General features: G+C 49.0%; 1 non-coding gene across 1 annotated transcript; it reads right to left on the bottom strand.

The window, feature by feature from the left end:
• Positions 1-11,010: 11,010 nt before the first annotated feature.
• On the bottom strand, positions 11,011-11,084 carry Trnat-agu (transfer RNA threonine (anticodon AGU)). The gene has a single exon. It is a non-coding gene; the product is annotated as a tRNA-Thr (tRNA).
• Positions 11,085-11,633: the final 549 nt, after the last annotated feature.

The raw sequence follows: 11,633 nt of genomic DNA, 5'->3' as shown, positions 1-11,633 counted from the left end.
AGCGCTCTACCATCTGAGCTACGTCCGCCCCCCCGAAGACTAATGGTGCTACATACAGCCATATAGACGACACAGACTCTTGCACTCCCATTATTCAGCAGACAAACACTACTCTCTATGTATCCGTTAGGGTGTCTTTCAGGTTTCGTGCATTCTGTATCGAATCGTAGTTGGCCACAATGAAAGTGGCACGTATAACGTCGAAAATAGAATTCGGACACCGCTCTGAGTAAGACCAACGTGTTGTCCACCCTCTAGACTTCAATGAGGTTAAGCCGCGATACCTAAGACAGATCTGCACTCGATGACACCTCGATAACAGCCGGTCCCCAAACTTACATCTTGCTCTCCTTACGTTAGCATACATCATATCAGTCTGTGACGCTGGCTTTGCAACGTCTTGCGTGCCTTTAGGTTCGCCGCGACCAACCCTTACCATGCACTGACCACAAAACACGGAGGCGCCGCGGCTTGAACCCTGGACCTTTCACATGCCAAGCGAACGCTCTACCAACTGAGATACGCCCCATGCACGACCAAACTGCGCTATTCCCCATTCTTTGCGACTCAGATGCGCACGGACACGATGGTTGGTTGGTTTGTAGCGGTGAAGGGAGCAGAGTACAAAGGCGCGGACCCGTTCATATGCACAAAAATTCCAAGTAGTTTCGATGCTCTGGTATTACAAATGCAAATTCCGTCTGATTTTAACGTCTTTAATTGAAAGAGCCGTCACAATTTGCTCTGTTTTCACTCCTTGTCGACAATCATACAGCACCTGAGGTAACAAACACATCTCGAGCCCCATTGTGCACTCCATTATTCATGCCAACTGAGTGCCTCGCTCTTTACTACTGTGTACCAATCTTGTCGTCCAACTGCAAAACACTAGGGCACAACAAGTTTTCGCGTCTCCATTGCACTGCGCATACTACGAAACGCTCCCCAAACTTGGCACTCACCCTCGCAGCCGAATTTTTCGACTTTCCACGACGCTCACGCTAGTGACAGCATTATTTATATTTCGACGTCGCGCCAAAGCGAATGAGCACATTTCGCCTACGGCTTAGGCCGCCCTCCTAGTGTGGCTGCTCGGTGTCTGCAGGCAGCGAGGGTCTGCAAGCTTCCTGTGTTCCCACCTATGTCACCTGTGCTTGCTTGTCAGAGACAGACTATCGCAAAACATACAACTCACTCCATGAATTGATTGCTACGGCATCTGTTATCAGCAGTCACAACTAGCAACACCAGTAGCAGCTGACTGCACGCAAAGAATAGGAATGTGCAGTGGGATTTACGTGAACTCTGCGCAAGGCAGATCTTTCCGGCATAGGCTTGAGAATCTTACGGGAACACTTGTGCTGTTTCTAAATTAAGTGTAGGCGTGGGAGGAGGGTGCTTCCTGCGCACTAATAATAGCACGCTTGTCAATTGTGGATGCTAATCATTCGCTTGTATCTTCCTAGACACATCTGCTGGTTGTGAATTATTCCTCTTGCATGGCAAGGTGCGCATATAGGTGTGTTATAAATTCTGGAGGCACTGGGTATTGATCCCAGTACCTCTCGCATACTAAGCGAGCGCTCTACCATCTGAGCTACGCCCGCCCCCCCGAAGAATAATGGTGCTACATACAGCCATATAGACGACACAGACCCTTGCATTCCCATTATTCAGCAGACAAACACTACTCTCTATGTATCCGTTAGGGTGTCTTTCAGGTTTCGTGCATTCTGTATCGAATCGTAGTTGGCCACAATGAAAGTGGCACGTATAACGTCGAAAATAGAGTTCGGATAAAGCTCTGAGTAAGACGAACGTGTTTTCCACCCTCTAGACTTCAATGAGGTTAAGCCGTGATACCTAAGACAGATCTGCACTCGATGACACCTCGATAACAGCCGGACCCCACACTTACATCTTGCTCTCCTTACGTCAGTATACATCATATCAGTCTGTGACGCTGGCTTTGCAACATCTTGCGTGCCTTTTGGTTCGGCGCGACCAACACTTACCATGCACTGACCACAAAAAATGGAGGCGCCACGGCTTGAACCCTGGACCTTTCACATGCCAAGCGAACGCTCTACCAACTGAGCTACGCCCCATGCACGAGCAAACTGCGCTATTCCCCATTCTTTCCTACTCAGATGCGCACGGACACGATGGTTGGTTGGTTTGTAGCGGTGAAGTGAGCAGAGTACAAAGGCGCGGACCCGTTCATATACACAAAAGTTCCAAGTAGTTTCGATGCTCTGGTATTACAAATGCAAATTCCGTCTGTTTTTAAAGTCTTAAATTGAAAGAGCCGTCACAAATTGCTCCGTTTTCACTCCTTGTCGACAATCATACAGCACCTGAGGTAACAAACACATCTCGAGCCCCATTGTGCACTCCATTATTCATGCCAACTCAGTGCCTCGCTCTTTACTACTGTGTACCAATCTTGTCATCCAACTGCAAAACACTGGGCCACAACAAGTTTCCGCGTCTCCATTGCAATGCGCATACTACAAAACGTTCCCCAAACTTGGCACTCACCCTTGCAGCCGACTTTTCCGACTTTCCACGACGCTCACGCTAGTGACAGCATTATTTATAGTTCGAAGTCGCGCCAAAGCGAATGAGCACATTTCGCCTACGGCTTAGGCCGCCCTCCTAGTGTGGCTGCTCGGTGTCTGCAGGCAGCGAGGGTCTGCAAGCTTCCTGTGTTCGCACCTATGTCACCTGTGCTTGCTTGTCAGAGACAGACTATCGCAAAACATACAACTCACTCCATGAATTGATTGCTACGGCATCTGTTATCAGCAGTCACAACTAGCAACACCAGTAGCAGCTGACTGCACGCAAAGAATAGGAATGTGCAGTGGGATTTACGTGAACTCGGCGCAAGGCAGATCCTTCCGACATAGGCTTGAGAATCTTACGGGAACACTTGTACTGTTTCTAAATTAAGTGTAGGCGTGGGAGGAGGGTGCTTCCTGCGCACTAATAACAGCACGCTTGTTAATTGTGGATGCTAATCATTCGCTTGTATCTTCCTAGACACATCTGCTGGTTGTGAATTATTCCTCTTGCATGGCAAGGTGCGCATGTAGGTGTGTTATAAATTCTGGAGGCACTGGGTATTGATCCCAGTACCTCTCGCATACTAAGCGAGCGCTCTACCATCTGAGCTACGCCCGCATCCCCGAAGATTAATGGTGCTACATACAGCCATATAGACGACATAGACCCTTGCACTCCCATTATTCAGCAGACAAACTCTACTCTCTATGTATCCGTTAGGGTGTCTTTCAGGTTTCGTGCATTCTGTATCGAATCGTAGTTGGCCACAATGAAAGTGGCACGTATAACGTCGAAAATAGAATTCGGACACCGCTCTGAGTAAGACCAACGTGTTGTCCACCCTCTAGACTTCAATGAGGTTAAGCCGCGATACCTAAGACAGATCTGCACTCGATGACACCTCGATAACAGCCGGTCCCCACACTTACATCTTGCTCTCCTTACGTCAGTATACATCATATCAGTCTGTGACGCTGGCTTTGCAACAACTTGCGTGCCCTTAGGTTCGCCGCGACCAACACTTACCATGCACTGACCACAAGAAATGGAGGCGCCGCGGCTTGAACCCTGGACCTTTCACATGCCAAGGGAACGCTCCACCAACTGAGCTACGCCCCATGCACGACCAAACTGCGCTATTCCCCATTCTTTGCGACTCAGATGCGCACGGACACGATGGTTGGTTGGTTTGTAGCGGTGAAGGGAGCAGAGTACAAAGGCGCGGAGCCGTTCATATACACAAAAGTTCCAAGTAGTTTCGATGCTCTGGTATTACAAATGCAAATTCCGTCTGTTTTTAACGTCTTAAATTGAAAGAGCCGTCACAAATTGCTCCGTTTTCACTCCTTGTCGACAATCATACAGTACCTGAGGTAACAAACACATCTCGAGCCCCATTGTGCACTCCATTATTCATGCCAACTCAGTGCCTCGCTCTTTACTACTGTGTACCAATCTTGTCGTCCAACTGCAAAACACTGGGCCACAACAAGTTTCCGCGTCTCCATTGCACTGCGCATACTACGAAACGCTCCCCAAACTTGGCACTCACCCTCGCAGCCGACTTTTATGACTTTCCACGACGCTCACGCTAGTGACAGCATTATTTATGGTTCAACGTCTCGCCAAAGCGAATGAGCACATTTCGCCTACGGCTTAGGCCGCCCTCCTAGTGTGGCTGCTCGGTGTCTGCAGGCAGCGAGGGTCTGCAAGCTTCCTGTGTTCGCACCTATGTCACCTGTGCTTGCTTGTCAGAGACAGACTATCGCAAAACATACAACTCACTCCATGAATTGATTGCTACGGCATCTGTTATCAGCAGTCACAACTAGCAACACCAGTAGCAGCAGACTGCACGCAAAGAAAAGGAATGTGCAGTGGCATTTACGTGAACTCGGCGCAAGGCAGATCTTTCCGACATATGCTTGAGAATCTTACGGGAACACTTGTACTGTTTCTAAATTAAGTGTAGGCGTGGGAGGAGGGTGCTTCCTGCGCACTAATAACAGCACGCTTGTCAATTGTGGATGCTAATCATTCGCTTGTATCTTCCTAGACACATCTGCTGGTTGTGAATTATTCCTCTTGCATGGCAAGGTGCGCATGTAGGTGTGTTAAAAATTCTGGAGGCACTGGGTATTGATCCCAGTACCTCCCGCATACTAAGCGAGCGCTCTACCATCTGAGCTACGATCGCCCCCCCCGAAGACTATTGGTGCCACATACAGCCATATAGACGACACAGACTCTTGCACTCCCATTATTCAGCAGACAAACACTACTCTCTATGTATCCGTTAGGGTGTCTTTCAGGTTTCGTGCATTCTGTATCGAATCGTAGTTGGCCACAATGAAAGTGGCACGTATAACGTCGAAAATAGAATTCGGACACCGCTCTGAGTAAGACCAACGTGTTGTCCACCCTCTAGACTTCAATGAGGTTAAGCCGCGATACCTAAGACAGATGTGCACTCGATGACACCTCGATAACAGCCGGTCCCCAAACTTACATCTTGCTCTCCTTACGTTAGCATACATCATATCAGTCTGTGACGCTGGCTTTGCAACGTCTTGCGTGCCTTTAGGTTCGCCGCGACCAACCCTTACCATGCACTGACCACAAAACACGGAGGCGCCGCGGCTTGAATCCTGGACCTTTCACATGCCAAGCGAACGCTCTACCAACTGAGATACGCCCCATGCACGACCAAACTGCGCTATTCCCCATTCTTTGCGACTCAGATGCGCACGGACACGATGGTTGGTTGGTTTGTAGCGGTGAAGGGAGCAGAGTACAAAGGCGCGGACCCGTTCATATACACAAAAATTCCAAGTAGTTTCGATGCTCTGGTATTACAAATGCAAATTCCGTCTGATTTTAACGTCTTAAATTGAAAGAGCCGTCACAATTTGCTCCGTTTTCACTCCTTGTCGACAATCATACAGCACCTGAGGTAACAAACACATCTCGAGCCCCATTGTGCACTCCATTATTCATGCCAACTCAGTGCCTCGCTCTTTACTACTGTGTACCAATCTTGTCGTCCAACTGCAAAACACTAGGGCACAACAAGTTTTCGCGTCTCCATTGCACTGCGCATACTACGAAACGCTCCCCAAACTTGGCACTCACCCTCGCAGCCGACTTTTCCGAATTTCCACGACGCTCACGCTAGTGACAGCATTATTTATAGTTCGACGTCGCGCCAAAGCGAATGAGCACATTTCGCCTACGGCTTAGGCCGCCCTCCTAGTGTGGCTGCTCGGTGTCTGCAGGCAGCGAGGGTCTGCAAGCTTCCTGTGTTCGCACCTATGTCACCTGTGCTTGCTTGTCAGAGACAGACTATCGCAAAACATACAACTCACTCCATGAATTGATTGCTACGGCATCTGTTATCAGCAGTCACAACTATCAACACCAGTAGCAGCTGACTGCACGCAAAGAATAGGAATGTGCAGTGGGATTTACGTGAACTCGGCGCAAGGCAGATCTTTCCGACATAGGCTTGAGAATCTTACGGGAACACTTGTACTGTTTCTAAATTAAGTGTAGGCGTGGGAGGAGGGTGCTTCCTGCGCACTAATAACAGCACGCTTGTCAATTGTGGATGCTAATCATTCGCTTGTATCTTCCTAGACACATCTGCTGGTTGTGAATTATTCCTCTTGCATGGCAAGGTGCGCATGTAGGTGTGTTAAAAACTCTGCAGGCACTGGGTACTGATCCCAGTACCTCCCGCATACTAAGCGAGCGCTCTACCATCTGAGCTACGCCCGCCCCCCCCGAAGAATAATGGTGCTACATACAGCCATATAGACGACACAGACCCTTGCACTCCCATTATTCAGCAGACAAACACTACTCTCTATGTATCCGTTAGGGTGTCTTTCAGGTTTCGTGCATTCTGTATCGAATCGTAGTTGGCCACAATGAAAGTGGCACGTATAACGTCGAAAATAGAATTCGGACACCGCTCTGAGTAAGACCAACGTGTTGTCCACCCTCTAGACTTCAATGAGGTTAAGCCGCGATACCTAAGACAGATGTGCACTCGATGACACCTCGATAACAGCCGGTCCCCACACTTACATCTTGCTCTCCTTACGTCAGTATACATCATATCAGTCTGTGACGCTGGCTTTGCAACATCTTGCGTGCCTTTAGGTTCGCCGCGACCAACACTTACCATGCACTGACCACAAAAAGTGGAGGCGCCGCTGCTTGAAACCTGGACCTTTCACATGCCCAGCGAACGCTCTACCAACTGAGATACGCCCCATGCACGACCAAACTGCGCTATTCCCCATTCTTTGCGACTCAGATGCGCATGGACACGATGGTTGGTTGGTTTGTAGCGGTGAAGGGAGCAGAGTACAAAGGCGCGGACCCGTTCATATACACAAAAATTCCAAGTAGTTTCGATGCTCTGGTATTACAAATGCAAATTCCGTCTGATTTTAACGTCTTAAATTGAAAGAGCCGTCACAATTTGCTCCGTTTTCACTCCTTGTCGACAATCATACAGCACCTTAGGTAACAAACACATCTCGAGCCCCATTGTGCACTCCATTATTCATGCCAACTCAGTGCCTCGCTCTTTACTACTGTGTACCAATCTTGTCGTCCAACTGCAAAACACTGGGCCACAACATGTTTTCGCATCTCCATTGCACTGCGCATACTACGAAACGCTCCCCAAACTTGGACTCACCCTCGCAGCCGACTTTTCCGACTTTCCACGACGCTCACGCTAGTGACAGCATTATTTATAGTTCGACGTCGCGCCAAAGCGAATGAGCACATTTCGCCTACGGCTTAGGCCGCCCTCCTAGTGTGGCTGCTCGGTGTCTGCAGGCAGCGAGGGTCTGCAAGCTTCCTGTGTTCGCACCTATGTCACCTGTGCTTGCTTGTCAGAGACACACTATCGCAAAACATACAACTCACTCCATGAATTGATTGCTACGGCATCTGTTATCAGCAGTCACAACTAGCAACACCAGTAGCAGCTGACTGCACGCAAAGAGTAGCAATGTGCAGTGGGATTTACGTGAACTCGGCGCAAGGCAGATCTTTCCGACATAGGCTTGAGAATCTTACGGGAACACTTGTACTGTTTCTAAATTAAGTGTAGGCGTGGGAGGAGGGTGCTTCCTGCGCACTAATAACAGCACGCTTGTCAATTGTGGATGCTAATCATTCGCTTGTATCTTCCTAGACACATCTGCTGGTTGTGAATTATTCCTCTTGCATGGCAAGGTGCGCATGTAGGTGTGTTATAAATTCTGCAGGCACTGGGTATTGATCCCAGTACCTCTCGCATACTAAGCGAGCGCTCTACCATCTGAGCTACGCCCGGCCCCCCGAACAATAGTGGTGCTACTTACAGCCATATAGACGACACAGACTCTTGCACTCCCATTATTCAGCAGACAAACACTACTCTCTATGTATCCGTTAGGGTGTCTTTCAGGTTTCGTGCATTCTGTATCGAATCGTAGTTGGCCACAATGAAAGTGGCACGTATAACGTCGAAAATAGAATTCGGACACCGCTCTGAGTAAGACCAACGTGTTGTCCACCCTCTAGACTTCAATGAGGTTAAGCCGCGATACCTAAGACAGATGTGCACTCGATGACACCTCGATAACAGCCGGTCCCCACACTTACATCTTGCTCTCCTTACGTTAGCATACATCATATCAGTCTGTGACGCTGGCTTTGCAACGTCTTGCGTGCCTTTAGGTTCGCCGCGACCAACCCTTACCATGCACTGACCACAAAACACGGAGGCGCCGCGGCTTGAATCCTGGACCTTTCACATGCCAAGCGAACGCTCTACCAACTGAGATACGCCCCATGCACGACCAAACTGCGCTATTCCCCATTCTTTGCGACTCAGATGCGCACGGACACGATGGTTGGTTGGTTTGTAGCGGTGAAGGGAGCAGAGTACAAAGGCGCGGACCCGTTCATATACACAAAAATTCCAAGTAGTTTCGATGCTCTGGTATTACAAATGCAAATTCCGTCTGATTTTAACGTCTTAAATTGAAAGAGCCGTCACAATTTGCTCCGTTTTCACTCCTTGTCGACAATCATACAGCACCTGAGGTAACAAACACATCTCGAGCCCCATTGTGCACTCCATTATTCATGCCAACTCAGTGCCTCGCTCTTTACTACTGTGTACCAATCTTGTCGTCCAACTGCAAAACACTAGGGCACAACAAGTTTTCGCGTCTCCATTGCACTGCGCATACTACGGAACGCTCCCCAAACTTGGCACTCACCCTCGCAGCCGACTTTTCCGAATTTCCACGACGCTCACGCTAGTGACAGCATTATTTATAGTACGACGTCGCGCCAAAGCGAATGAGCACATTTCGCCTACGGCTTAGGCCGCCCTCCTAGTGTGGCTGCTCGGTGTCTGCAGGCAGCGAGGGTCTGCAAGCTTCCTGTGTTCGCACCTATGTCACCTGTGCTTGCTTGTCAGAGACAGACTATCGCAAAACATACAACTCACTCCATGAATTGATTGCTACGGCATCTGTTATCAGCAGTCACAACTATCAACACCAGTAGCAGCTGACTGCACGCAAAGAATAGGAATGTGCAGTGGGATTTACGTGAACTCGGCGCAAGGCAGATCTTTCCGACATAGGCTTGAGAATCTTACGGGAACACTTGTACTGTTTCTAAATTAAGTGTAGGCGTGGGAGGAGGGTGCTTCCTGCGCACTAATAACAGCACGCTTGTCAATTGTGGATGCTAATCATTCGCTTGTATCTTCCTAGACACATCTGCTGGTTGTGAATTATTCCTCTTGCATGGCAAGGTGCGCATGTAGGTGTGTTAAAAACTCTGCAGGCACTGGGTACTGATCCCAGTACCTCTCGCATACTAAGCGAGCGCTCTACCATCTGAGCTACGCCCGCCCCCCCCGAAGAATAATGGTGCTACATACAGCCATATAGACGACACAGACCCTTGCACTCCCATTATTCAGCAGACAAACACTACTCTCTATGTATCCGTTAGGGTGTCTTTCAGGTTTCGTGCATTCTGTATCGAATCGTAGTTGGCCACAATGAAAGTGGCACGTATAACGTCGAAAATAGAATTCGGACACCGCTCTGAGTAAGACCAACGTGTTGTCCACCCTCTAGACTTCAATGAGGTTAAGCCGCGATACCTAAGACAGATCTGCACTCGATGACACCTCGATAACAGCCGGTCCCCACACTTACATCTTGCTCTCCTTACGTCAGTATACATCATATCAGTCTGTGACGCTGGCTTTGCAACATCTTGCGTGCCTTTAGGTTCGCCGCGACCAACACTTACCATGCACTGACCACAAAAAGTGGAGGCGCCGCGGCTTGAAACCTGGACCTTTCACATGCCAAGCGAACGCTCTACCAACTGAGATACGCCCCATGCACGACCAAACTGCGGTATTCCCCATTCTTTGCGACTCAGATGCGCATGGACACGATGGTTGGTTGGTTTGTAGCGGTGAAGGGAGCAGAGTACAAAGGCGCGGACCCGTTCATATACACAAAAATTCCAAGTAGTTTCGATGCTCTGGTATTACAAATGCAAATTCCGTCTGATTTTAACGTCTTAAATTGAAAGAGCCGTCACAATTTGCTCCGTTTTCACTCCTTGTCGACAATCATACAGCACCTTAGGTAACAAACACATCTCGAGCCCCATTGTGCACTCCATTATTCATGCCAACTCAGTGCCTCGCTCTTTACTACTGTGTACCAATCTTGTCGTCCAACTGCAAAACACTGGGCCACAACATGTTTTCGCATCTCCATTGCACTGCGCATACTACGAAACGCTCCCCAAACTTGGCACTCACCCTCGAAGCCGACTTTTCCGACTTTCCACGACGCTCACGCTAGTGACAGCATTATTTATAGTTCGACGTCGCGCCAAAGCGAATGAGCACATTTCGCCTACGGCTTAGGCCGCCCTCCTAGTGTGGCTGCTCGGTGTCTGCAGGCAGCGAGGGTCTGCAAGCTTCCTGTGTTCGCACCTATGTCACCTGTGCTTGCTTGTCAGATACAGACTATCGCAAAACATACAACTCACTCCATGAATTGATTGCTACGGCATCTGTTATCAGCAGTCACAACTAGCAACACCAGTAGCAGCTGACTGCACGCAAATAATAGGAATGTGCAGTGGGATTTACGTGAACTCGGCGCAAGGCAGATCTTTCCGACATAGGCTTGAGAATCTTACGGGAACACTTGTACTGTTTCTAAATTAAGTGTAGGCGTGGGAGGAGGGTGCTTCCTGCGCACTAATAAATGCACACTTGTCAATTGTGGATGCTAATCATTCGCTTGTATCTTCCTAGACACATCTGCTGGTTGTGAATTATTCCTCTTGCATGGCAAGGTGCGCATGTAGGTGTGTTAAAAATTCTGCAGGCACTGGGTATTGAACCCAGTACCTCTCGCATACTAAGCGAGCGCTCTACCATCTGAGCTACGCCCGGCCCCCCGAACAATAGTGGTGCTACTTACAGCCATATAGACGACACAGACTCTTGCACTCCCATTATTCAGCAGACAAACACTACTCTCTATGTATCCGTTAGGGTGTCTTTCAGGTTTCGTGCATTCTGTATCGAATCGTAGTTGGCCACAATGAAAGTGGCACGTATAACGTCGAAAATAGAATTCGGACACCGCTCTGAGTAAGACCAACGTGTTGTCCACCCTCTAGACTTCAATGAGGTTAAGCCGCGATACCTAAGACAGATGTGCACTCGATGACACCTCGATAACAGCCGGTCCCCACACTTACATCTTGCTCTCCTTACGTCAGTATACATCATATCAGTCTGTGACGCTGGCTTTGCAACATCTTGCGTGCCTTTAGGTTCGCCGCGACCAACCCTTACCATGCACTGACCACAAAACATGGAGGCGCCGCGGCTTGAAACCTGGACCTTTCACATGCCAAGCGAACGCTCTACCAACTGAGCTACGCCCCATGCCGAACCAAACTGCGCTATTCCCCATTCTTTGCGACTCAGATGCGCA

The sequence above is a fragment of the Schistocerca gregaria genome, chromosome 10 (genome assembly GCF_023897955.1).
Source record: "Schistocerca gregaria isolate iqSchGreg1 chromosome 10, iqSchGreg1.2, whole genome shotgun sequence".
NCBI classification, from domain to species: Eukaryota; Metazoa; Arthropoda; class Insecta; order Orthoptera; family Acrididae; genus Schistocerca; species Schistocerca gregaria.
This window is presented reverse-complemented; position numbering and strand designations above follow the sequence as displayed.